The following is a 27,970-nucleotide window of genomic DNA, read 5'->3' as shown; positions in this document are numbered from 1 at the left end:
CAGCACACCTTCCTGAGGCTCCTGAAGACGATTCACGTAAACTTCGTGGCCTGAACTTTCACCTAGGGCCTCTGAAGTGCAATTATTAAATAAAAATGTTTGAACAAAACATGAGCGACATCCTATAGCCCGAAAGATTTTTTAAAATATCACTGATCAGGGCATTGTAGGACACCATGACGAAAGCCTATTGAAGTCAATGGCTGCATTTATTGTGCCTCTGCGTCCCGCTGATGGTGTGCCGCTGGAGGCCATGACTGCGTACTGGGGCTTCTGCAGACGCCAGCCTGAACAGTCCTAGAGTATCTAAACTATAAAGGAAAGATACATAAATTTTATTTAGAAGTGACTCTTTATCTAATACCCCACTTTTGTAGGACATCTCTTAATTATCTTTCAGCCGCCCCAATGCACCGCATGATAAAGCGACAAGACTCAGAAAAGCGTGGTGACCTGTTTCAGAAATCTACACGAGGTCCATATTAGTGATAAAGGACTGACGTGTTCAAGCCTCTCTGGAGTCTTTCCTGGCTCTGGGATCGATATAAAAGCCGGCCGAGTGCTTCCACTTTCGGGAGAGTTCGCCCTTCGTTCGAGCTTGTATTAACGCGTTCCAGGTTTGGCAGAAGCTCTCTTCGTCCAAGCTGTCCAATGGCCGACCAAGTTTCGTCGTCTTCCAGGGAAATGGTCGGGACATTTCTGTCGCGCGTCGCCACTTTGCCATCGTCAACGGAGAACGAGGCCGCGTTGCCTGAATTGCCAGCAGTGAGTATCGTGTGCAAGACTGCTTCATCCGCACACGACTGCGAAGTTGGGCTAGCTGGTTAGACATTATTCTCCTCTGTTGCTAATCTTGCTGTACTCTTGTAGCTAGAGATTTTTTTGAGAATGTGGCTTCTCCTGGAGAGTTTTCTTTTCGTGTGAATGAATTCAATGCTACGATACCTTAGTATTCAATGACACCTCCAACTTCAGTCAGCGCTTGCGTCATCTGGTCCCTTATCGGAGTCTTTTGCGTCGTTTTAAATATGGAACCCAACCAAATAGCTCAAGTCCGCCGGTTATTCAATCCGAAGATCTCTAAACAGCTGCAGCATGGGCTGGTTATTTGGATACGCCGTAAAACATGATTCCGTGCTATTGGCGCCCAATGAAAACAAAAAGAAGAAAAGAACAAATGTAGGAGTAAAGACACTCGCTTTTTCATTTTTTTCTAAAATTCGTCTGAGAGTATAAACGCATTGCTGCACAATGGCACCACGCAAGTTCGCTACCAACGCAGTATATGAAATGATATGTACGCCTAAAGAAACATCATCAAACAGCGCGTTTTTTTTAGGTAAATTCAGAATTTTTGCCAGAGGAAAAGGTTATTTGTTCGGATAGACTGCATATCACTGAGCTTCTGTTTTGCCAGAAAGCTGTACGTTCCTATTTTACTTTTTCTAGCATTTACTTTCCTATGCCGTGTTTTTCCCAGCCCGCGTTATGTTAAATAACCCCTCCAAACTTACGCCACAAGAATACAGCGCATGCTCGCCTAAGGTAATTATTACAACGAAGACGCCAAATAAAACAAGGGACGAAGAAAGGAGACACGAGACAACCACGTAGGCGCAGTAACAACTGAGCATTTTATTTCTTGACACAGGAATAAATACCTGCTGTCAAGGATAAGAACAACAAGAAGGAACAGGGCCGTCATCTGCATCGTCATCTGCATGTCTCCTTCCTTCGTCCGTTGTTTTATTTGGCGCATTCGTTGTAATCATGGATAACCAACTCGCCCACCAGCACGTGCTCAGTAAAGTAATTAGGTGTGCGTGAAACGCACATATATGGTGCCACGTACTTGTTTTTTTTTTTTATGGCGGTGTGCATGTCACCCCGTTTTGATCATCTATGCCATTACATGGAGACGTAAGTGAAGCCACTCCGGACGGCTCAAGACAAGGTCATGTGCCGACGACGAGCAGGCTTAGCCTATTGGTAAATCCATGCTGCGTGGTCCCATCACTCGCTCTTTCCTCGGACTGCAGTGGGGCCCCGGATGTTATAAAAACGTGAAACACGTGATCCCCCTCGAGGTACTGATTAGGCATGTACGGTGGACGAAGCAGCAAACCGCCAAATGTCATGACTTTCTGTCACATGTATGTGGCCTAAAACCAACATTCCTCCTCTGTGAGTGTCCATCATACGAAGATGAGTGGCTTGCCCTTCAGGCAGCTTTAGGGCACTTAGATGGCTGGCCTTTTACAGAAGAGGAGATACCGGCGTTGTCGCCCCGTGCGTCTCCGATGTGCGAAGCCACAAAAGCGCTGCTGCGTCTCTTGAAATGCACTTTCACATCACATCACTTCACTTTATTTTCCTTAAAGACCCCTTTCGGGGTGTTACATAAGGGGTGGGGTTTACAAGATGCAGGCGTTCACAGAAGTCGAAAATGTGGATGGACAGGTTATGGCTGCGACATGGTGGGGATGGCCGTTCCAATCAGTTGCTGTTCGTGAAAAAAATGAGTTCATGGAGGTAGTAGTACGGGCTCGTGGACGCAAAACTTGAAGAGGGTGACCAATGCGATGGGATCGGCGTGGTGGGGGTGCGCAGATGTATGGTTCTTGTCTTAGGGGCGAATAAAAGAACTTGTGATATAAAACAAGACTGGCAATGCGACGGCGAGCAGAAAGATCACACAAACCTGATTGTAATTTTAGCGATGATATGCTAACGTGGTATGAGTATGAAGAGTGAATAAATCTGGTAGCTCGGTTTTGTACAGCTTCGATGGCATTTGTTAAATATGCTTGATGAGGGTTCTAGATGGGCGATGCGTATTCCAGTTTAGTTCTGATAAGTGAGATATATGCTTGTAGTCTGAGGTGTTGAGGGGCTTCCCTCAGGTGACGTTTTAAGAAACCTAATGTTTTATTAGCTGATGATATTAGGTTAGTTACGCGCAGTCGCCAAGATAAGTCATGAGAAATGGTGATACCTAAGTATTTGTAAGACTGGACGAGGTCAACAGGGGAGTTAGAAAAGGAATATTCAAAAACAAAAGGGTTGCGACGGCGGTGAAAAGACATGTACTTACATTTGTTAGGGTTGAGTGTCATCATCCACTGCGAACACCAGTTTAGCACAAGGTTTAGGTTTGCCTGAAGGGATTCTTGGTCAGAAGGGTTAGTTACCGAACGATAAATAACGCAATCATCAGCGAACAAGCGGATATGGCAAGATACGCGCTGGGGTAAGTCGTTTATGTAAATGCGGAATAACAAGGGACCGAGGACGGATCCTTGCGGGACGCCAGAGGTGACTGGGAGCGGGTCGGAGGATTGGTTATTAATGAAGACAGACTGAGAGCGATGCGTGAGGAATTAGTTAATCCACGCGATGATGTTTGGATGCAGGTTTAACTGGGAAAGTTTAAGAATCAAGCGTTGATGAGGTACTTTATCGAATGCCTTAGCGAAGTCTAAGAAGATGGCGTCAGTTTGTAGATTAATATCAAGGTTGGCGTGAATGTCATGAAGAAAAATGGCTAGTTGAGTCTCGCACGAAAAACCCTTACGAAAACCATGCTGTGACGGATGAAAGAAGTTATTGGAATCTAAGAATTGCATGATTCGGGAGTAAATGACGTGTTCCATGATTTTGCAGGGAATACTTGTTAATGAAATGGGCCGATAATTAAGAGGTGAATCAGTATTACCTGTTTTGTGCACGGGAACGACCGTCCCCACTTTCCAGTCGTCTGGAATGGTTCCTTCGGAGAGGGATTGTGAAAACAATAAACAGAAAATACTGGAACAGGCTGGGTTAGCGTTTTTCAAAATTTTTGGATTGATGTCATCTATGCCGGCGGCAGATGAATTTTTTATTTTATCAATTATGCACGAAATTCCACTACTGCTGAAAGTTATGGCGTCCATGGCTGTAGTAATAATAAGTGGTAATGTAAAACATGGTGCATCGGATTCGTCTGTAAATACAGATGAAAATGCAGTGTTAAAGATGTCTGCACAGTCGGAACCAGCCACGATTTCACCAGCATTGTTAGTGAGGGTGATAGCGCGCGTTTCCTTCGGGTTTATCACCTTCCAGAATTTCTTGGGGTTATCAACTATCGATTTTGGTAGTACTACTTCGTAAAATGAACGCTTAGCACTTCCGATCTCGGCCAAGTATGCGTTGTCAGCTTCATAATATTTTTCCCATGCGTGGGGGTTTGCGTGGCGTTTCGCTGTACGAAATGCTCGTTTTTTCTTGTTTTCGAGCCTTTTCAGTGTCTTTGTGAACCAGGGTTTCTGATTACTCTTTCGTAAACTGCATGACGGAATGTATTTATTTGTTAGTTCGATAACTTTATGTTTGAAAAGGGTCCAGTTCTCATTCACACTTCTGGAAAGATAGGATGTTTCAAAGACCGACAGAAAGTTCGTTATTTCAGAGTTGATTGCTTCGTAGTTTCCCTTATCATAGAGCCTAATAGTTTTGTGGGAAGTTTGTTTTAATTCAGGTGAGAAGTTAAAGTTGGCATGGATTACTTTATGGTCGCTGATTTCTCGGAGTACTGTAATGAAATTAAGACTGTCTGGATGAGTGGTCAGTATGAGATCCAGAGTGTTCGCTGCTTCCCCTGCGACGCGTGTCGGTTCGGATACAACTTGGGTCAAGTTAAAATTAAGGCAAACGTCAATGAAGTCATTCGGCTCTTCTTGACTAACTATGGGCTGAGGTTGGTTACTCCAGTCGATATTAGGGTAATTGAAGTCCCAAAATAGTAGGATGTGTGCTTTAGGGTGCTTTGATACTAGTCTATTTAGAACATTGTGAAGCTTGCGGGGGAAGTCGGGACTTTTGCGAGGTGGCCTATAACACACACCAATTAATAACTTCAGAGGTGAGGCGCGGCACATAATCCACAGCATTTCTAAGTCTGACGCGACATTAATGGCAGAACAAGACAATTGTTCGCTGACTGCAATTAGGACTCCTCCCCCACGAAAATACTTGCGATCAGCGCGAAAAAGATTAAAATTGGGCAGGTCAAACAGAATTTCTGAGTCAGTGATATCGTTGTTCAGCCACGTTTCGGTTAATATAAGTAGATTGCTGCCTGACGAACTTACAAGGTTCGATACGATATCGCGTTTCGGCAGGAAGCTGCGAATGTTAGTAAAGATTACCGATAGTGAAACGTTGGCACATGGCGTAGGTGGGGGATAGCGCGATGACCGGCAAGGATGAGTTGATTGTTAAGATATTTCTTTTACAGATTCTGAGAGTTCGCTGTTTATAAACAAAGGCACTGCACAGCTTCCGGTTTTTCCCGCTGTCGTAGCGCCCTTTATTTAGCTGACAAAAAAAAGGGAACGAAGCGTAGCAGAATTGTGTTGAAGAAAGCCAGCAGATTTTCGGTACTGTTTCAATACTATCGTCAATATCCCCCCCCCCCCTTTACACAACTACAAGCTGACAAGTCAAGGTTGCCGTATGTCTTACCAAAAAAAACGTAATTATTAGTCCCGAGTCATTACGCGCCTTTCTTTTATCTGAAAATGTAAAAAAAGAGACTTCACGCACTTTGAAACAGCTTAAAAACACACTTGCTGTTCCGGTAATAATGCACGCGACCACCACTTTCTTCGGACCGCACGCTCGCCGCTGTTCTAACGCGCGCCCACTTGTAATGGACGACAGAACGGTGAAGTTTCACTGCGTGTTTGCGTGTCCGCGCATACTGTGTAGATCACTCCTACTCACGTTACAGTTCGTTTTCCCCCTTCCCCAGCGAAGAATAGCCAACTGAGCTAAGCCTGTTTAACTTCTTTGCCTATCCTTGTTCACTTCTCTCTATTTGCGTCATGACACTCGATCACTCACGAATTGCAGTCGTTGAAAAAGTCCCGTTTCTTTCTTTCTTTTTCTTCTTCTCAACAGGGCCCCGCCAGACTCAGCACGGACGCTTTCATCGGTGCGAAATCCGTCGTGGCCCCACTTCGCGCGGCGAAAAGCTTCTGCAAGCTCCACCTGAGCATCCTGGCATCCGCGGTGGAAGCCTTCACCGCCTCGAGAACAGGACAGCCAGACGCGGTGCTCGACACCCCCGAGCCACCGGAAGGCGCCGCAGCCGAGCACGGGGACCCGGACGCTCAAGCTCAGGCAGCCGGGCGTCAGGCAGCCGTCGTCCACGAAGAACACGGGACGCGTCGACCGTGGCTCGACTGGGGGGGCCCCGCCCTTTATGGAATTTGTGTCTCGGTATTGTCTCTCACGTTGTCGAAGTGGTCTAACTAAAAAAAAAAGGTCGTAGCGATAACATGCTCGTTGCTGTCGAATAAGAAATTACCATGATATCATCAAACAATGCTCCACCTAAGAACCGGCTAAAATACTCATCAAATATGGACTCAAGCCACTAAGGAATGTAAAAAAAAGAAAATAAAGCAATAGGGCAGAAAATTAAGAGTGCGGTGAAATCGAGAGTCAGGATGCGCTTTATCAGCGACATGCGAACGTCCACAAGAACCGTTACCAGAAGGACCTTTATCTCGGCAGCTATTGCATGAAAAACAAAACAAACACAAATAAAACCATGACGAAAGCCTTTTGAAGTCAATGGCTGCATTTATTGTGCCTCTGCGTCCCGCTGATGGTGTGCCGCTGGAGGCCATGACTGCGTACTGGGGCTTCTGCATACGCCAGCCTGAACAGTCCTACGGTATCTAAACTATAAAAGAAAAATACATAAATTTTATTTAGAAGTGACTCTTTATCTAATACCCCACTTTTGTAGGACATTTCTTATTTATCTTTCAGCCACCCCAATGCACCGCATGATAAAACGACAAGACTCAGAAAAGCGTGGTGACCTGTTTCAGAAATCTACACGAGGGCGATATTAGTGATAAAGGACTGACGTGTTCAAGCCTCTCTGGAGTCTTTCCTGGCTCTGGGATCGCTATAAAAGCCGGCCGATAGCTTCCACTTTCGGGAGAGTTCGCCCTTCGTTCGAGCTTCTATTAACGCGTTCCAGGTTTGGCAGAAGCTCTCTTCGTCCAAGCTGTCCAATGGCCGACCAAGTTTCGTCGTCTTCCAGGGAAATGATCGGGACATTTCTGTCGCGCGTCGCCGCTTTGCCATCGTCAACGGAGAACGAGGCCGCGTTGCCTGAATTGCCAGCAGTGAGTATCGTTTGCAAGACTGCTTCATCCGCACACGACTGCGAAGTTGGGCTAGTTGGTTAGACATTATTCTCCCCTGTTGCTAATCCTGCTGTACTCTTGTAGCTAGAGCTTTTTTGAGAATGTGGCTTCTCCTGGAGAGTTTTCTTTTCGTGTGAATGAATTCAATGCTACGATACCTTAGTATTCAATGACACCTTCAACTTCAGTCAGCGCTTGCGTCATCTGGTCCCTGATCGGAGTCTTTTGCGTCGTTTTAAATATGGAACCCAACCAAATAGCTCAAGTTCGCCGGTTATTCAATCCGAAGATCTCTAAACAGCTGCAGCATGGGTGCTTATTTGGCTACGCCGTAAAACATGATTCCGTATTAATGGTGGCTAATGAAAACAAAAAGAAGAAAATAACAAATGTAGGAGTAAACATGCTTGTTTTGTCACTTTTTCTAAAGTTCGCCTGAGAGTATAAAAGCATTGTTGAACAATGGCACCACGCAAGTTCGCTACCAACGCAGTATTTGAAATAATATGTACGCCTAAAAAAACATCATAAAACTGCGCGTTTTCTTGAGGTAAATTCTGAATTGTTGCCAGAGGAAAAGGTTATTTGTTCGGATAGACTGCATATCACTGAGCTTCTGTTTTGCCAGAAAGCTGTACGTTCCTATTTTCCTTTTTCTAGCTTTTACTTTCCTCTGCCGTGTTTTTCCCAGCCCGCGTTGTTTTAAATAACCCCTTTAAACTTACGCCACAAGAATACAGCCCAGGCTCGCCTAAGGTAATTATTACAACGAAGGCGCCAAATAAAACAAGGGATGAAGGAAGGAGACACGAGACAACCACGTAGGCGCACTAACAACTGAGCATTTTATTTTTTGGCACAGGAATCAATACCTGCTCTCAAGGATCAAAACAACAAGAAGAAAAAGGGCCGTCATCTGCATGTCTCCTTCCTTCGTCCATTGTTTGATTTGGCGCCTTCGTTCTAATCATGCATAACCAACTCGAACACCAGCACGTGCTCAGTAAAGCAATTAGCTGTGCGTGAAACGCACATATATGGTGCCGCGTACTTCTTTTTTTTTATGGCAGTATGCATGTCTCCCTGTTTTTATCATCTATCCCATTACATGGAGACATAAGTGAAGCCACTCCGGAGATTAGATTATAGGGTTTTACGTGCCAAAACCACTTTCTGATTATGACGCACGCCGTAGTGGAGGACTCCGGAAATTTCGACCACCTGGGGTTCTTTAACGTGCACCTAAGTCTAAGTACACGGGTGTTTTCGCACTTCGCCCCCATCGAAATGCGGCCGCTATGGGCGGGATTCGATCCTGCGACCTCGTGCTCAGCAGCCTAACACAATAGCCACTGAGCAACCGCGGCGGGTAAGCCACTCCGGACGGCTCAAGACAAGGTTATGTGCCGACGACGAGCAGGCTTAGCCTATTGGTAAATCCATGGTGCATGGTCCCGTCACTCGCCCTTTCCTCTGACTGCAGTGGGGCCCTGGATGTTATAAAAACGGGAAACACGTGATCCACCTCGAGTTACTGGTTAGGCATGTACGATGGACGAAGCAGCAAACCGCCAAATGTCATGACATTCTGTCACATGTATGTGGACTAAAACCAACCTTCCTCCTCTGTGAGTGTCCGTCATACGAAGATGAGTGCCTCGCCCTTCAGGCAACTTTAGGGCACTTCGATGGCTGGCCTTTTACAGAAGAGGAGATACCGGTGTTGTGGCCCCGCGCGTCTCCGATGTGCGAAGCCACAAAAGCGCTGCTGCGTCTCTTGAAATGCACTTTCGCTGTTTATAAACATAGGCACTGCACAGCTTCCGGTTTTTCCCGCTGTCGTAGCGCCCCTTATTTAGCTGACAAAAAAAAGGGAACGAAGCGTAGCAGAATTGCCTTTAAAAAAGCCAGCAGATTTTCAGTACTGTTTCAATACTATCTTCAATACCACCCCCCCCCCCCCCCTTTACACAAATACAAGTTGACAAGTCAAGTTTGCCGTATGTCTTACAAAAAAAAAACGTAATTATTAGTCCCGAGTCATTACGCGCTTTTCTTTTATCTGAAAATGTAAAAAAAAGAGACTTCACGCACTTTGAAACAGCTTACAAACACACTTGCTGCACCGGTAATAATGCACGCGACCACCACTTTCTTCGGACCGTACGTTCGCCGCTGTTCTAACGCGCGCCCACTTGTAATGGACGACAGAACGGTGAAGTTTCACGGCGTGTTTGCGCGTCCGTGCATACTGTGTAGATCACTCCTACTCACGTTACAGTACATTTTCCCCCTTCCCCAGCGCAGAATAGCCAACTGAGCTAAGCCTGTTTAACTTCTTTGCCTATCCTTGTTCACTTCTCTCGATTTGCGTCACGACACTCGATCACTCACGATTTGCAGTCGTTGAAAAAGTCCCGTTTCTTTCTTTTTTTTCTTCTTCTCAACAGGGCTCCGGCAGACTCGGCACGGACGCTTTCATCGGTGCGAAATCCGCCGTGGCCACCAAACTGCGCGCGGCGAAAAGCTTCTGCAAGCTCCACCTGAGCATCCTGGCATCCGCGGTGGAAGCCTTCACCGCCTCGAGAACAGGACAGCCAGACGCGGTGATCGACACCCCCGAGCCACCGGAAGGCGCCGCAGCCGAGCACGGGGACCCGGACGCTCAAGCTCGACCACGTCAGGCAGCCGTCGTCCGCGAAGAACGCATGACGCGTCGACCGTGGCTCGACTGGGGGGGCCCCGCCCTTTATGGAATTTGTATCTCGGTATTGTCTCTCATGTTGTCGAAGTGGTCTAACTAAAAAAAAAAAAGGTCGTAGCGATAACATGCTCGTTGCTGTCGAATAAGAAATTATCATGACATCGTAAAACAACGCTCCACCTAAGAACCGGCTAAAATACTCATCAAATATGAACTCGAGCCACTAAGGAATGTAAAAAAAAAGAAAATGAAGCAATAGGGCAGAAAGTTAAGAGTGCGGTGAAATAGAGAGTCAGGATGCGCTTTATCAGCGACATGCGAACGTCCAGAAGAACCGTTACCAGAAGGACCTTTATCTCGGCAGCTGTTGCATGAAAAACAAAACAAACACAAATAAAAGCAAGTTGCACACAGTCAACATCAAAGTACATGAAACAATGTACGTGCAACTTCAAATAAACATTTCTTTTTCAAAAAGTCTGCGTCAACTTAGTATCAGTCAGAAAGTTAGGAAGTGCTGCGAACGTGCATTTTTGTTTGTCTGGGCGCTCCTGTCTCATCGCACCCCCCTCCTTTCCTCCTCATTGCAATTTAGTATGCAACTTCACTTTGTTACGTTCCTACATTTCTTCATACATTCTCTGGAAGATTTTTTTCCTGTTCCTCCAGACTAGGGGTCGCCAAACTTTTTGGGTTGAGGGCCGGATTGACGACCAGAGGCAGTGTCGACGGCCGGATAATAAGACAATTTGAATATCATCCAATACAAATTCGTAAACGTAGGTAACGATACTGTGCCTTCGCTAAATTCTTAATTCCAATAATGAGCATGCTTATTTCAAGCAATTATTTATCTTAATTAGTACCGTTCACCTTCCGGCACGACGACCAGAAAAGGAACGAAATAACTATTTGAAGATTAGAATTTCGCTTTTAGTGTGAAGTGACCTTGGGTATGTCAAATTGAAATTTTAAACACTCGTACGTGGCCGACAAACATATTTCATGGTAGCACGCAGTTGTCTTGCCCGTTCGATCATTTCGTCTACACCAAGGAGAAATGTGCAACACGTTGAGTGGTCCATTCATCACGAAGGGCCCTTTCTTGTGCTTGTGTGCCGTAACCGCAACTCGCGTATTGTAGAGACTTTTCTGCATACTAGCTGCGTTTCAGTAGTAGCAGAACAATAGGCCGGTATGTGAAGCATTGTCAAGAGTGAAAAATAAAGCAAAACACGTAGGAGAGAGAGCTCTCGTGTTTTTTCGCCTTGCTTGCTATCGTTCCCACAGTGCTATCTTATCCTTCACATTGTTTGGGTTTAGAATTAACCAGAAAATGCGGCTCTTGTAGACTGCATTACGAGCTTCATACATTAACATTCAAAATTCTAGACGATTACACCTCTGAAAACCATATATATATATATATGTGAATCCTTCTGCAATCTGCAGGTTCGCGCTAATCGGTTGAAGATATCTAGACTAACAGCCCGAGCGTGTTACGTTTTACTCTCTCGCTGTTTGAAATTTTGAAGTTTGAAGTTTAGTGCGAGTTTTCACAATCCGTGACTGTCATGGCCCCGGAGCAAAAGGCGAGAATTTCACGGCCTACTATAGGTGCCTGGCGCCAAGAGCAAAGCAGACAACGTTGCAGAAAAAAAAGGGAGAAAATATATGTCCATGTATATACACATACTGCACACAATACACACACGCATACATACATACATACATACATACATACATACATACATACATACATACATACATACATACATACATACATACATACATACATACATACATACATACATACATACATACATACATACATACATACATACATACATACATACATACATACATACATACATACATACATACATACATACATACATACATACAACGATGACACATACATACATACAATAAGTTAGTACAGCACGGTAAGTATAAATGGCGCAAATAAAGAAATAAAAGAACAATAAATGAAAGGTACAGTATAGATACGGAAAGATACAGAAAGGGCAGAGCGAAATGAAAACAAAAAGTCTCGCAATACATACATACATACATACATACATACATACATACATACATACATACATACATACATACATACATACATACATACATACATACATACATACATACATACACACACACACACACGCATACATACATACATACATACATACATACATACATACATACATACATACATACATACATACATACATACATACATACATACATACATACATACATACATACATACATACATACATACATACATACATACATACATACATACATACATACATACATACATACATACATACATACATACATACATACATACATACATACATACATACATACATACATACATACATACATACATACATACAAACAAAGGCGAGGGCCCGAGCACTGCTGAAATCGACCGCCAACTGCCCGGGCCTGGCGGCATTTGTAGACGCGGCCCAGTATGGGCGCAGCGACCGGTACGCGGCCATCTCGGTACGCTGGGATGGCACAATAATTAACGCAGCATCGGTCAAGGGGGTAACGTCCGAAGTGGCCGAACAGGTGGCAATAGCCATGGCAATGAGAGACCCCGAACGTCCTTACGTCTACACAGATTCGCGATCGGCGGCAAGAGCATTCGCCTCGGGCTCGATATCCCGGGAAGCGGCGGCCGTCCTCGGCAGCGAGGGAGCCGCGGGTCAGCACCTCGTCAAATGGTTTCCAGCCCACATGGGGGCCGACGTGCACCCCGAATTTCCCAACGCCAACGAGCTGGCGCACGGACGCGCGCGAGGACTCACGCACCGCGGCGATCGTGGCGAGCGAGGTGGCGGGGAGGGAGGGGAGCACCGAGACCCGCTGCTCACCTTCAACGAAATAACAACACACTATCAGCTGTCGAGGCGGACCTTCCCACTCCCCCACGCTAAACTCACTAGACCACAGTCATCGATATTCAGAATGCTTCAGACAGGGTCGTTCCCCTCGAGAGGCAGACTGAGCCGTTATTCACCAGAAGTAGAGCCGCAATGTCCGGATTGTGGCGAATCTTACTGCTCGCTAGCGCACATGCTTTGGCAATGCTCCGCGTTAAGCAGCACCGTGTTCACTAAAGAAGAAGACTGGGTGGACGCCCTGCAAAGCGACGACCACCAGACCCAGCTCCGGGCCGTCCAGAGGGCTCACGAAAGGGTGGAGGCTCACGGGCTTCCCGTCCCAACGTGGGTGCGGCCCGCGACCCCTGCCGCCCACTAAACCAAGAGTGGGTGGGGAGGGGTTCCTCAGGACACAATAAAGTTATTTCCTCCTCCTCTCGCAATACATTCAACTGCATATCAGCCGACCAACAGGAAAAGCAATTAGAAAAGCGACGTGAATTTTCTAGAAAATACAGTTTCGATTTCTTTTCTGAATATTGAAATAGCTGAAGAATGTTGCAGGATATCAAATAAAGCATGCTCACAATTAGGTAAATTGGGAATCTGCCACTGTAATAGCTGATTGCCGTAGTCTGTCCTGGTTTGTCCTTCGATGATTTTCCTAGTTCTTAAGGTCTAATTAGTTGTAGTATTCGTGTATATAGAGAAACAAGATAGTCTCACGATTACTTATCATTCTAAAATTGCGTTTTCAGATAATTTTTTTTATATAGACTGCTGGCATTCAAAATGCTCTCCTGGTGAATGTACACTGAAGTATGTTCATACCCACCGTGGTTGCTCAGTGGCTATGGTGTTGGGCTGCTGAGCATGAGGTCATGGGATCGTATCCCGGCCACGGCGGCCGCATTTCGATGGAGGCGAAATGCGAGAAACACCCGTGCACTAAGATTTAGGTGCACATTAAAGAACCCTAGGTGGTCCAAATTTCTGGAGTCCACCACTACGGCGTGCTTCATAATCAGAAAGTGGTTTTGGCGCGTAAAACCTCATAATTTGAGTATGTTCATAAATAGATAGTTTATGAGTAATACGGACACTTTCTTTCTGTACTCATAATAGAATTTCCATGTCAGCTTCAGAAGTGACGCCCCAGATAACTAGACAATAGTAGAGTCTATAATAAATTGTAGAAAAGTGCAGCTGACGCTTAAGTTTTAAAGGTAACAGCGTGCGATACTCATTCAGCGCACCGAATAATTGTGCTATGCTACGTTTAATATAACTTACATGTTGCGTCCACAGTAACTTATCATGGAAGAGTAGACCCAAGAACGTGTACTGGGATACCCTGTCAAGTGGTTGCGATTGAAATATTTAGGAAGGTGCAACAAGTGCTGTTAGTCTAAATATTCAGCTTTGATTGCTATATTTTTCGTTATGCTATTTATGAACAATAATGACGGCCGCACAAGATACCTTACTGTTTAAACAACCGTGAAGAAATATCTTCAGTTGCGTAGCAGCATTTTCGAATGGTAGGCGAAGCTAATTTTTTGTGCAGTTCAACTGAACTACTTGGATGAAAACATTTTGGCACGACTGAACCACTAACAGATCCCTGTATCGGTAATCGACCACCAAAACAGTAGGTATTTCATCACCGGCATCACCGGATTTAAAGCAGGGTTAAAAAACGTATGAGGCACGCGGGGTTACAAGTTATTTATGTCGGAACTCCCTATTTACTTTACAACAACGTCGTACAGTTGAGGCAAAGAACAGAGGGAACATAAAGGCCTTCGAGAGAAATGAATCGAAATGGCACATACGGCGTGCAACCACAGCGTCCGAAAGGACTGAAACAGGGCACGAAGCAGAGTCTACTCAGGACGCTCGCTGAATAGAGCGCAAATAAGACTGCGTTTATTCTGGCCGAACTTAACGATTCCGAAGGTATGGCACGAAGATCAAATCTAGTCTTCTTTGGTTTGAAGGACACTGAAAACGAAACATGAGCTGCGTCTGAAACCCTAGCGATTCAGCACTGCCGTACACAACTAAACAGCCCCATTAGACATTTAGACATAGAAAGAGCCAGCAAGTTAGGTCGCTTTAATTGTAACAGAAATAGGCCTATAATTGTTAAATGCGCACATATTAAAGTAAAAACGTTCATGCTGTCGTGCGCTAAAAGATTAAAGGCATTGAATACGGCTACTCGGAAGACCACTCTCCTAAAGTGCTGACTGCTAGAAAGCACCTAGGTCAGTTTGCCAAAGCACAACAGAGAGTCTTCAAACTCCGCCACGCCATACTGCTAATCGGAAATACAACTTCGTTCTTAGCATCTGAATGTCACAATAACTACCTTACATTTCTTCACAACAATACCCGCAGTATTCTTCCCGAGCGTCATGCCTTCCAAAGCCTGCTCAGCCCAACAGCACCGAACATCGCCCTCCTTACTGAAACTTCGCTTAACCCGTCCATTAATAATGCAGAAATTCTATCATATTTCCCTTTTTTTATATTTTGACGCGATAGAACCCACAAATAGGGTGGCGGCGTACTGATATGTGCACACTAAGGTCTTCAGTGTGCTGAAATAACAGTAACAGCGCCCTTAGAAATTGCCTTTGTGGTAAGCAACGCTTCCCGCCCAGCCGTTGTTATCGGTACATGCTATCGCCCACCTGACGCAGGCCGCTCTTTCGTAGCTGACATCCATGAGGTGCTTCACTCGGTAACAGGGCTGACCTTTATCCCAAATCACCTATCATACTTTTCGGCGATTTCAACTTTCCCGCCATCAATTGGTCCAGCATAATCGAAACAACGCCAAAAAACACCGCTGACTGCGATTTCATTAATACGTGTCTTGCGTTTGGCCTAACGCAAATCGTCAGTAACTCCACACGGCACAGTGATAAGTCTTTTAACACATTAGACCTTATCCTCACTTCTCACTCCAATAATTTTTCGCCACTAACGCATTTACTCGGCCTTAGCGATCATTCAGCGCTACATATATCTCATTCCAATGTGGCATCCCTGCCATCACTAAAACTAGAAAAAATATAACACTTCACTACAAAAGTAACTATACTGATATGAACATTAAACTCGCCGAATTTGCCAGCTAATTTTTTAAGTTTCTCAGAACGTTCCGCTGAAACTAACTGGCTCTTTTTCAAAAATAAAATACATGAGCTTATAAAAAATTAGACAGTACTTCAGCCGTCATTCCAGAGCACCATCAATCTTGCCAATTACGTCACGAAAAATCTGCGTAACCTGTGCCTGCCCGGACCACTGCGCACCTTCATTCCTTCTTTTTTTTTGGGGGGGGGGGGGGGGCTAGACTGCCTGGGACTGGAGCGACCTTTTCACCCCCTCCGTGCACCACTCCAATCCACATCACTTCAAGTCTGCCATTGAGCCCACATTTCACTGAAGTGATCACCCATCCCTCATATAATACCCCACATCAGGGTATTTGAGGTATTATTATTAAAAATTTTTAAAATAATATAATAAATCATTATTGTTTGAAGCGCTGGCACATATAATTCCGGTATTTAGGTATATGCATGTTTGCTTATGCATTATTATTTATTTCGTTGCTTTGTCGCTATACTCCGTTTCTGTAAATACTTACCTTTGTGCGTTTTTGCTTTCGCCAGAAAATGTCGTGCTGAAATGTACACGGGCTTCAGGACCTCATCGACCTGCAAAAGAAGCGGTCTTTATTCAAGAACGTTCATCTCAGAGAAAAATAAAACTGAATTCAATTGAACGTCATGTGCCGGAGCGATGAATGCTAGACGGCTTCCTAGCCAGCATCGACATGTCGGAGGGAGCTATTCCCAGCCCATGCCCATGGCCTGATACTTCAGCTAGGCACGTAATAACAAAGGCGTCATTGTGATTCATGCCATGGAGGTGGACGCAGGTTTTTAGTAAACATCGTTTTGTAATGCATACGTACGCATACACTCGTTATCCCTCGTCATACAGTTTCCCATTATTCGTCACCTTTAGTCGTCCTTCTCTGTGCAAAGCAGTAGGGCAAAAAGCACCAGTTAGACGACCTCTGTGCCTTTAGTGTGAATAAAATCTCTATTCTCTGCCTTTTTATGGCGAAAGAAATATTTTTTCATCATTATCACTCGTGGCTTTTCGCCTCTATATATTGGAAATCATGAATGGGCAATATCGGCGACTGCAGCTCTGGGTGTCCTGAGCAGCCGCCAATCCAAGAACACTGCCATGAATGTCAAGGAAGCCTATGGATTGTTAAAATTAAATTATGGGGTCTTACGTGCCAAAACCACTTCCTGATTATGAAGCACGCCGTAGAGGAGGACTCTGGAAATTTCGACCACCTGGGGTTCTTTAACGTGCACATAAATCCAAGCACACGGGTGTTTTCGCATTTCGCCCCCATCATCATCAAATTAAGCCACGATCATCGGCTCACCCTCGCAAGCTTTCACTCGCACATACAACATACGGCGCGCGGCGACGACGTCGCCTTTCGACTTTATACAGAACATGACGGCGACGAAGACGCCGCCGGTAGAAATGCACCTGGATTGTCCATATCATTGCTATTGGAATAAAACGCCACGGGTTCTCGTATTTACTGCAGAGGCTGTGGTTGTTGGGAGAGATGTTCTTTGCAGAGCGGAACATACCCAGCGCACTTTCGGCGCAGCCCGGCCGCTAATGCGTCGGGTTGCAGTCCTTGAGGAACCGTATGGCAGGGGGTTCGATTCCGCTCAGCATCGGGAAAATTTAAGGGCTCTTTTCCCTCATTGTAGAGCGGCACATTCTTTGTGGCACATACGTATTAGCCCAAGCTGGCGTCAAAGACGTTTATTGGAGAGCTGCAAACATCCACGGCGGAATACTAAACAGTACCCTATGAACGACATTGCTAGTGCAAGGCATTGTACTAGCAATGTTGTGTATGGTATCCCCCTCTCTTACTGTAAATATTGGGCAGGCCGGCAGGTGCCTTAATGATAGACTTGAAGAACACAACAACAAATGTAAAAATTCACGAGATGGGTGGCTCGCTATCCACTGTAATTTCTGTGGATGTGAACCATTGCGCAGCGCATGCACCCTAGTAAGCTTCATGCGTGACAAGCTCAAAAGAGAAATTATTGAGGCTGAAAATATTTCGAGATTACGTGCTGAGTGCACAAGGTCCCCATGCATTAAAGGGACACTAAAGTGAAAAATGATTTCTTCTGCATCAGTAAATTACCGTTCTACAGCACCAAAAACACCACGCTTACAACGCTAAGACGTTTGGTAAGCCATAAAATGCGCAAGAACGAAATACGGGTGCGGACGCCTACTTAAGTTCCCGCACCTGGGGGCTGTGAGGATTGGATTTTGATGGCATCTTCCAGGGCCTACTAATTATATATGGCGGTACAGATTGACTACATTGTGTTCTAAAGGAACTAAATATTAAGCATGGCAAGTTTCGGGAACCTTTATTCAGCCAAGGTGGCCCAAATGCGAAAACATACTTTGGAAACCCTGACGTCCCGCTGACGTACCGGCACTGGGGTTTCGGCGCGAAATTGAAATACTGATACTTGGACCTTCATTTTCTTATCTAATAACCAAACTATTTTTTTAAATGACTGCTTGCAGGGTTCTCAAACAATGCTTCATTAGTCTAAACTGATTTATTGTTTCGCTTTAGTGTGCCTTTAACCTTCTCGGCGAGGAACTTGTCCTTCTTTCTTTTCTGTTTTTTAGGAGTCAATAATTTGCGCACTTATGTTGGCTTTGGGCGAGCGTATAAAATTGTAATCTGGAAAAATAAACCTCCGTTAGTATAGTTCGCGCTTTGTTTGCCATCTTGTCTTTTTTTTTTTTGTGGTCGTTCCCTCTGCACTACACAAACAGGTTTTCAGTAGTTTTGGCAGTTTCGGAAAGGTAATCCTCATTGGATGGCCCAAGTTACTGAAGTAAAGCGGAATGTTTTCTTGGTAACGACAATTTTTTTTTTGTATTCTTCAGTCAAGCTGGAGCTTGCATTACTGTTACGCAGAGTTTATCGCAGTCAATCTTCTGTGCGTTCTACAAGTGTCGCACTGCTGAAGGCTTAAGACACACGCGCTGGATTGTATTTTCTCATCGTTCATTTGGAGCTCCCGTTGTGAAGCAATGGGATGGGACAATCTCTTTCTCCCTCTTGAAGGTGGTTGTCTAGGACTAGTCCACATCTTTATCAGGTAACGCGTCTCGCGCTCGTCTTTTCTACGTAATCAAAATCATCCGTTGTTGCGAGAGGTGTTGAAGCTTCGAGTTGTCCAATACCTTCCCGATCTGGTCTTGAGATCGACCATGTGCGCATGAATCATAGGCTTCTAGTAGTTTTCTTAAAAATTCGTTTCAGCACGGAGTGCATTCCTTGTGTTTGTGGAAACATACTGTCTGCCGAATACTCGACGAGCTTAGTAGAACAGTAGACACCTCCTTATTGCGTCCACTACTTCAGATTTGGATACCAAAATATGTTCAGTTACGTTCGCCGAATATACCTGCCGCCAGGCGTCAAATCGTTTTTATTCAAACTGCGCACAGCATTCCCCCTATTTATAGACATGCTTGCAGGTGACAGCTTTTGCTATGTCCTATAGTCAACAGATTGGAGGTTATGTCCGTGTGAAGAAACTATAGAATATTTCTTCATTGACTGCAGGGTCGCTATCTCTTTTGGGACGTCCTTCAAAGAACCTTGAAGAAGTATGTTGATGCGACACCATTCTCAATTCGCTTTTTGCCATTAAAAAATCCTGAGGGTCCCCCACATGGCATGTTCTTACTAAGTGGCCTAAGTAGTCGCTGGAAAAGTAGGATGTGGGATAGGCATGCAGAAAGTCCGCGATCAACGAAATCGTGTTATTTTTTTTTTGGGGGGGGGGGGGGGGGATGCGAAAACAGTGGCATTGGTACATTAGCACATAGTGTGTGCGCAGCTCAAGAACCACAGCCTGGGCGGATGTCTGTTAGAATCATGTGTTTGCCTTTCTGAGTATTAGCTATATGTAAGCTAAACCTCATTGCTTGTAAACAGCTACTGTGCTGTTGTTTTTATGCAACAAAGAAAAGAAAAAAAGTTCGAATCCCACTGTACTATACTTCGTTTTTTAGTACATCCATTTTTATTAGCATATAAATGGCTATTGTCATTAGTTTTTGATATAAATTAATTGCTATTAATGACGTCTAATTTATTTGCAAATGGAGATAGAAGTCTGAAGGAGCTTCAGAAGGTTCCTTCAAGAAGTTATTAGACCTCTAAAATTTTGCGTTTGCACAACTACCGGGCGCTTTCAAGAGGTGTACAAGCAAATAACATTTAAACTGATACTTCTTTGAGACATTTCGCTTATCCGTTAAACAAGTATTTTAGACGTTCTTTAGCGGTCTATGCGTTCCATGGAAAGAGTCCCAGAGCTGCCGTTGACTTTGGGACCTTTGTCTGCATACTTATTTTATATATTTGTTAGTGTCATGAACGATACAGTCAATTGAAAAGTGAAACTGAAACTGCAGTGTCCGAGTGCCCTGCGTAACGACACTTCTCGCGGCGTCGTGTAGCAGGGCGAGGAGAATGGCGGTGAAAGCGACGCCGAGCACGCGCTACTGGGAGGCTCTTGTAGTGAAGCGCTTGTTTCGCCACACTTACGTCACCACTAGAGGGAGCTGTCATCATTCGTATGAGTGAAGATGGTGGACCTTGGTTCTAATTTAAGACGTTCATAGTGATGACGAAGGCTACAAATAGGCCGTCCCGGTTGATAACAGCTCGCCGGTTTGGCGTGGTTCCATCTGTAATGTGACGTGAAACAGCTTGGGCAGCAACTCAGCGGCCAGGAAGTGCATAAATGCTACAAGGTCATGTTCTCAACAAAGGGTCAGATGGGACTCTAGAGCTGCTAGCAGTAACCACAAAACGGGGCCCTTATCCCAGAACGGTGAAATCGTCAGCTGTGGGATGTCTTCGCCGTTGCAGTTCGAAAGTGGATGCCATAGTGGCCGACATCCGAAATCAATGCTATGCGGAGGATGCCGTTGCGGGCGACAGCCGCTAATTTTATTGGAGAAGTGGCTCAGTGTAGCATCGTGATGACAGCTGACCTTCCAAAAAAAGTGGATAAAACACGAGTCTTTTTTTTCGGCTTTAATTTCTTATGCCTGCGGCGAACAGTAGCACTGCTGCACATGTTCATTGCTGATTTGAATATTTCATTAAGGCAAGTACACACTCAAAACATGCTAAAATGGTGGTTGAAGATACTTGCTATGCTTGGGTCACAAATGTTCCCAATAAGTCATCTTTACAGACAGATGAATGCTGGGTGTGTTGAGGACATTCTAGAATTGCATGACGATGTTCTGGACGTCGTTGTAGCCCATGCACCGCTCCACATTCCAGCCGTGGGCTATCCCAGGATGTCTTCGCGTGTCTGAGTTTTCATATAACATTCTGGTGGAGGAGCGGGGTTGTCCATAAATTTCAGTGCATATCATCCTGGGCGTGAATGGAAGAAGGACGGGGAGCATGTAGTCCATGAAAGGCTGCCAACAAAACACGCGCCATGCCACCATGTGAAATGTTCCACAGGACTAATCCATAGACGAGATAACCTCTTGACTTGTGGCAAGGGCTATACATTAAGGGAGAGAGAAAACTTTATTGTTGTTCAGCGAGTTAACCAGCCGGCGGACTCAGTCCTGGCCATCTCTGTCCGGGTGCCGGAAATGTCTTTCTGCCTAATTTTGTTGACTTCTTTAAAAAGAACATATTTTGACGGTGTGCACATGTTCAATAAATAATTAACCCTTTCGCTGTCACGGACGTACCGGTACGTCATCGCGCTTCCCCCCCCCCCAAAACTGTCACTGACGTACCGGTACGTTCTCTATCGTGCGTTCAAAATTTCGCGCCAGAGCGCAAAGCTGGCGCTCCTGGATTGGCCACGCAATCTGTTGACTCTTTCTACAAGTTCGTATATTCGCCCCGACCTTTGTTACTCCATGTATTGAAGAGTACGGCGCGATGGCCACTCCCCACTTTCTCTTTGCTGAGTGGCGCGGCGGCTCCGTGTTCGCTGTATCATGCGTCGCGCGCCTGTGTTTATGGGTTCAAGGGTTGCTCTGCCATCTCCGCTGGTTTGAAGGCTTTTATTTTTCTTCTGTTGGTGTGCCTGCTACGGCGCGTCAAGTTCAGGCGCATGTGCCGTTGCCTCTCCGAAAAGAGCGACTCGTTGCTGCTTTCGCTCTCTCGCCGCACCCTCGCTTTCGACTTGCAGCTGTAAACGTAAAGCCCTTCGAACTTTGTTTAGCCTTTTTCCATCTCTCTCTGTCATCTTGATCACGCAACGTCCCATTTATCTCCGTTGTGCGGGCGACTGAAAGCGCATCCCCCCTGCGCGCGGTTACTTTCGGATGGCTCAGCGCGCGGGACCTTAATTCGTCTGCTCATTGGAGCGGTGGCTCAATTCCGATTCAGAATACGAGCCGAGCTCGGATTCGGACTCGGACAGAGTCGCATGCGAGGAAGAGGGTTCCGCATCGTCAGATTCGGATGTTGAAGGGATTTTATAGTCAGGCTGATGATCATGATGATGTTTACTAACAACAGCTGCAGAACACTGAAATGTGTATGTTACATTGACTATGTTATTTGTATACGAATCATAATCAAAAATAAATTGCTATGTTCATTCCCTGTTATGCTCGTTCCCTGAAACCAAGCCGACACTGGGGGTGCGTCACGGTCAGAAAGGTCCGACAGCGAAAGGGTTAATTATTTACTAATTCGTTTACAAGCAGTTATTCCAGCCATATTGCCAGTGAACGCAGAATTTTCACCTTTTGGACTGGTTCGAGACTCTCATAAGGTTTTTTTTTTTTTTACACTCGAGAACAAAGGTACAAAGGACATTCATGAAAATATGAGCAGCACACTATGTTACGAATTCCCGACCTACCTAGAGTGAAAAAGTGATGTGCACCATTCCAACGGGGTGTATTTGGAACCGAATGTGCAGCAAAGTGCGGGAGGCCTTCGACCGCTTCATCTTCTGTTGAAATTGTTGATCGTGCCCCCGACCTGATAGTTGAAGATCAGCGAAACTCTGCTGGATTTACTCCCGAGACACTAAACACACCCGGCGGATGATTCGCATCCACAATTCATGGGCCGCTGGCAATGAAGCTGTCGGCGAAATGGGTGGCCAAATATTTAAACGCCGATGAAATGCGCCATCGGGCGGGTCAAAGCGTCGCAGCTCACTGGGGAGCATTTCAAGCGATATGGCGGTGCAGGCACGTACCCAGGATTTTTTTTCGGGGGGGGCCCACCACCATCATCATCATCATCATAAATATCATCATCATCATCATGTTTTCTGTCCACTGCAGGACGAAGCCCTCTCCCTGCGATCTCCAATTACCCCTGTCCTGCGCCAACCAATTCCAACTAGCGCCGGCAAATTTCATAATTTCATCGCTCCACCTAGTGTTTTGTCGTCCTCGATTGCGTTTTCCTTCTCTTGGTACCCATTCTGTAACCCTAATGGTCTAACGGTTATCTAACCGGCGCATTACATGACCTGCCCAGCTACATTTTTTCCTCTTCATGTCAATTAGAATATCGTCTATACCCGTTCCCTCTCTGATCCAAACCGCTCCCTTTCTCTCTCTTTACGTTATGCCTAGCAATCTTCGTTCGATCGCTCTTTGCGCGGTCCTTAACTTGCTCTCAAGTCTCTGCCCCATATGTCAGCTCTGGCAAAATGCACTGATTGCATGCACACCTTACTTTTCAATAATAATGGTAAGCTTCCAGTCAGGAGCTGGCAATGCCTGCCGTATGCGATCCAACTTATTTTTATTCTTCTGTGAATTTCCTTCTCATGATCAGCGTTCCCTGTGATTAATTGACCTAGGTAAACGTACTCCTTCACAGTCTCTAGTGGCCGACTGGCGATCCTGATCTCTTGTTCCTTTGCTCGGCTATTTATCATTATCTTCATCTTCTGCATATTAATATTCAACCCCACTCTTACACTCTCTCCGTTAAGGTCTCCAATCATTTGTTGTAACTCGCCTGCATTGTTCTTGAATATCATCTTGTTCTTGAATTGCATATCATTTATTGAATATCATTTGTTCTTGAATATCAATGTCATCAACAAACCGAAGGTTGCTGAGAGTTTTGCCGTCGATCTTTACTCCTAAGCCTTCCCAATTTATTGGCTTGTTTCTTCTAAGCATGCAGTGAATAGCTTTGGAGAAATTGTGTCTCCCTGTATGACCCCTTTCTCTATAGGTATCTCCCTGCTTTTCTTGAGTAGAATTAAGGTAGCTGTAGAACCTCTGTAGATATTCTTATGCGAAGGACGAGTCAGTAAGACGAGAAACTATTTACATGTTATATTTACAACAACGGTTGCAGCGAAGACCGGTCAGATTCACAGCGCGAGCCCAGTTCGTTCTTCCTCCTCTTTTCTGGAGTGATGGCGCCCACGCGCCTCGTTCAAACAAACAAATACCACACGCATGTAGCAATATTTTCCAAGCTTTTTACGTAAGCGTTCTGTACTCCTTGATTACGTAGTGCCTCTATGACTGCTGGTATCTCTACTGAATCAAATGCATTTTCGTAATCTATATAAGCCACATAGAGAGGCTTATTGTACTCTGCGAATTTCGCGATAATCTGATTGATGACCTGGATGTGATCCATTGTAAAGTATCTCTTCCGGAAGCCAGCCTGTTCCCTTGGTTGACAAAATTGAGTGTTGCCCCTATTCTATTGGAGATTATTTTGGTAAATATCTTATATTATACTGGGAGCAAGCTAAGGGTCCTATAAATTTTCAATTCTTTAACGTTTCCTTTTTTGTGGATTAGTATAATGTCTGCATTCTTTCAGTTTTCTGGGACCCTTGCAGTCGATAGACACTTCGTATAAAGAGCCGCCAGTTTTCCAAACAATATGTCGCCTCCATCTTTGATTAAATAGATAGTTATTCCACCTTCTCCTCCCGCTCTTCATCGTTTCATGTCTTGCAGGGCCCTTCTGACCTCATCGCTAGTTATAGGAAAGTTTCTGTATCTTTTTCATTACTGTTTCTAAGTGAGGTATCGTGACTCCCCTGGGTACTATATACAGGTCAGCATATAATTTTTCTGCTGCTTTTACTATATCTTCGAGATTGCTGATGATATTATCCTTTTTATCTTTTAGTGCATACATCATGGTTTGTCCTATGCCAGGTTTCTTTTTTACTGATTTCAGGCTGCGTTCATTTTTGACGGCTACTTCAGTCTTTCTCATGTTATAGTTTCGAATATCAGTTATTTTCGCCTTGTTGATCAGTTTTAAAAGTTCCGCGAATTGCGTAACGCTGTGCGGCCGCCAGTCCCATACAACCGCGTAGAGCGCAGGACTCTGCAATTCTAGACGTACTGCGCTCACCGCGAAAGGTTAAAAAACACCCACATAAGCACAGCAGAGAAGTGGCTACGTGAGGTGGTTCGACCGATAACTGTAGAAGCGTCATTCACAACAAGTAATTGTTCTCCACTTCCGGCGGCGTTTTCTCTACTTCCTTTCTAAATAAAAAGATGTTGATCCATAAATATTCTCATAAACAACGGTTAACTTCTTTATTATTCGCTTTTGCTTGCAGTTTGGTTGTTGCCTTGGCTTTCTCCCTTAGTAGATCGCTTAATTTCTCAACACCTTGCGATTTTTGTTTCCAGTTTCCAATTTGGCACGAAAAGTGCTATAGAATTAGGGAAAAACAGACGGGGTAACGGGCGACAGTCATCTTGCTTATGGGCTTAAGGGTTATTGCAGGGTTTCATGATGGACGTTCTTTCACATTATTTTATTTCCCACCTTGTCTAACCCATATCACGTGTATATGGTTCCGGGCATCTGCCAGCGTCGTGGCGAGCCGTAACTCAAGGAAATAATGAAGCAAAGGGAAAAGGTAAACACAGTTGGCGTTTTCTGCGCGGCCGCAACTCGTTCCATGAGAGTACAGACCAGCTGAGTAACAGCCGCATCCCTCTCCTGGTCCCAGGATCAGCCTAAACAAAGAAGGTTGAATTAACAAAAGCAACAGCTATGCGCGTGACGGTTGAATAGATGATGACAACTGAACGCATCTCGAGTTAATCGCGCGGGTGCGGAATCTATGAGAAACCTGTCCTTCACATTACAAGAGATGCCGATAACTACCGCCATCTAAAAGGAGTGAAAAAGGCAGCATAATGCTGACCGATGAACAGCTGCCAAGTCTTAACATTGATCTGGCGGCGCTTCAGGAATGTGTGAGGAGTGGTGGCGTGGGTGGGCAGGGGGGGGGGGGTTATGCCACTTGATTTCGGGGGGGGCCCGGGCCCCCCCGGGGCCCCCCCCCCCCTGGGTACGTGCCTGTGGCGGTGGCTTCCTCGATTGTTCGATCACTCTGAAACGTGGCATATCACTATAGTCCTGAAACTGCACAACAGTTCCTTTCGGCACTAGGGTTCAGACCAAATAAAGCCAGAACCCAGAAATCAATCGGGAAGGCTGGGCTAAGAGAGAGAGAGAGTGAACTTTAATAAGCACCAGCAGTTTTGTCGGCTGGGCCTAGGCCTCCCACGATGGGACGTCGAGGTCTTGCCTCTTCACCGCTTCGTAGGCCTGGTGGGTCGCCCACAGTTGGTCGTCGAGGTGGGAGCTGCGCAGGGCGGCGTGCCATCTCGACGAGAGGGTCACGGAATTAAGGTCTTGGTATTGGTGTTTGCACTCCCATGGCATGTGGGGGTGTGTTGCCGATTCAGTTTTACAGACCTTGCACGTCTGGCTCGGGTAGATGTCGGGGTATATAGTGTGATAGCGTGCGAGGGAAGGGTATGTGTTCGTCTGTAACAGGCGAAGGGTGGTTGCCTGTGCCCTGTTTAACTTGCAGTGAGGGGTGGGGAAGGTTCTTCTTGCGAGGTAAAATGACTTTACAAGGTCGTTGTATCTTGTAAGGCGGTCGCGTCCTGCGGGTGCACCTGCACCGTCTCCGACATGGTTGACTAGTGTATACATTTTTTTTTTTTAACAGCGCGGAGCTGTTTAAGCTTTAGTTCCGCCATGGAGCGTTACCAGAAAACTCAGCCCAGTTGTGCACCACCTCGCCTTGCCTAGCAACCACCTGCGAGAGCACCGAGCCACATAACCTCCTCGCACCCAACGCGCGTAGGGCGGAGTAGGAACATGCAAGTAAAAACTTGGAACAGCCGTCGCGGCGACACACCTTGTGCCTCCTCTACCCCGTGTGTATGTGCTGCTTCTATGGAAAGACCGAAGAAACTCCGGACGGCAAAAGAAGAATCGGCTTACCACGAAGAGCGCCGTACTGCCAAGCGAGAAGCGATGCGTCGCCGCCGAGCTGATCCGGAACACCAGGCCGAAGCTGCGGCTGAAAAGAGGCGACGGCGAGTCGAGGATCCCGAGTTTCAGTCCAGGGAACGCGAGAGTCGGCGACTGAACGCGCGACGTCGCCGAGAAAGCGATCCCGGCCTGCGACTGCTCGAAAAACCTCCAGCATCAAGCCGGCCGACACAACTTAGCAAAGCCTAAGCATTACCTCGCAGAACCTACAAACAACTTAGGCAAGCCACATAAAACTTAGGTGATCACAAACTCCGCTGTTGACTCCAGCCTTGCACCACTAGTGCAAGCTACGCACGTTTTTGTTTGTGTGTACTGATCAAGCAGAGTTTTAATCGACCGTCTCCAAAAAGGTCGCACAATGATCGCAGGACGTTACAAACAGTACCTTAAAAGAGGGACCGCAAAATTCGTTGGTTATACTGTCATTGTAATTTTGGGCAAAAAAAAATCGTTCTTATATATCATGTTATTCGTGAAATAAAAAAATTGGTCAAAAGCAAATAAACGTCATCAGGAACTTTTTCAATGTCGACGGAGGATTAAAAAAAAAGAACTTGGCAGTTATGCCCAAAGGGCGAGAAATACTGACAACAATTAATAGCATTGCACGCTTGTACTTCTGGTGCGGTGCTCTAAGTTTACGCTGATGCGACATGTCGGC

At 45.6% G+C, this 27,970-nt stretch overlaps 3 long non-coding RNA genes across 3 annotated transcripts; 2 read left to right on the top strand and 1 right to left on the bottom strand.

Moving 5' to 3' along the window:
* The first annotated feature begins 495 nt into the window (after positions 1-495).
* On the top strand, positions 496-6,485 carry LOC139057589 (uncharacterized). Its single transcript, XR_011512915.1, has 2 exons — positions 496-765; positions 5,947-6,485. It is a non-coding gene; the product is annotated as an uncharacterized lncRNA (long non-coding RNA).
* A 154-nt stretch (positions 6,486-6,639) lies between these two features.
* Positions 6,640-27,334, bottom strand: LOC139057591 (uncharacterized). The gene is made up of 3 exons (XR_011512917.1): positions 27,256-27,334; positions 16,486-16,555; positions 6,640-6,736 (listed from the first exon to the last, which is right to left on the bottom strand). It is a non-coding gene; the product is annotated as an uncharacterized lncRNA (long non-coding RNA).
* LOC139057590 (uncharacterized) lies at positions 6,990-10,392 on the top strand. The gene is made up of 2 exons (XR_011512916.1): positions 6,990-7,190; positions 9,662-10,392. It is a non-coding gene; the product is annotated as an uncharacterized lncRNA (long non-coding RNA).
* Positions 27,335-27,970: the final 636 nt, after the last annotated feature.

The sequence above is a fragment of the Dermacentor albipictus genome, chromosome 3 (assembly GCF_038994185.2).
Source record: "Dermacentor albipictus isolate Rhodes 1998 colony chromosome 3, USDA_Dalb.pri_finalv2, whole genome shotgun sequence".
In the NCBI taxonomy this organism is placed as follows: Eukaryota; Metazoa; Arthropoda; class Arachnida; order Ixodida; family Ixodidae; genus Dermacentor; species Dermacentor albipictus.
The sequence above is the reverse complement of the archived record's forward strand: the minus strand, read 5'-3'. Positions and strand labels throughout refer to the sequence as shown.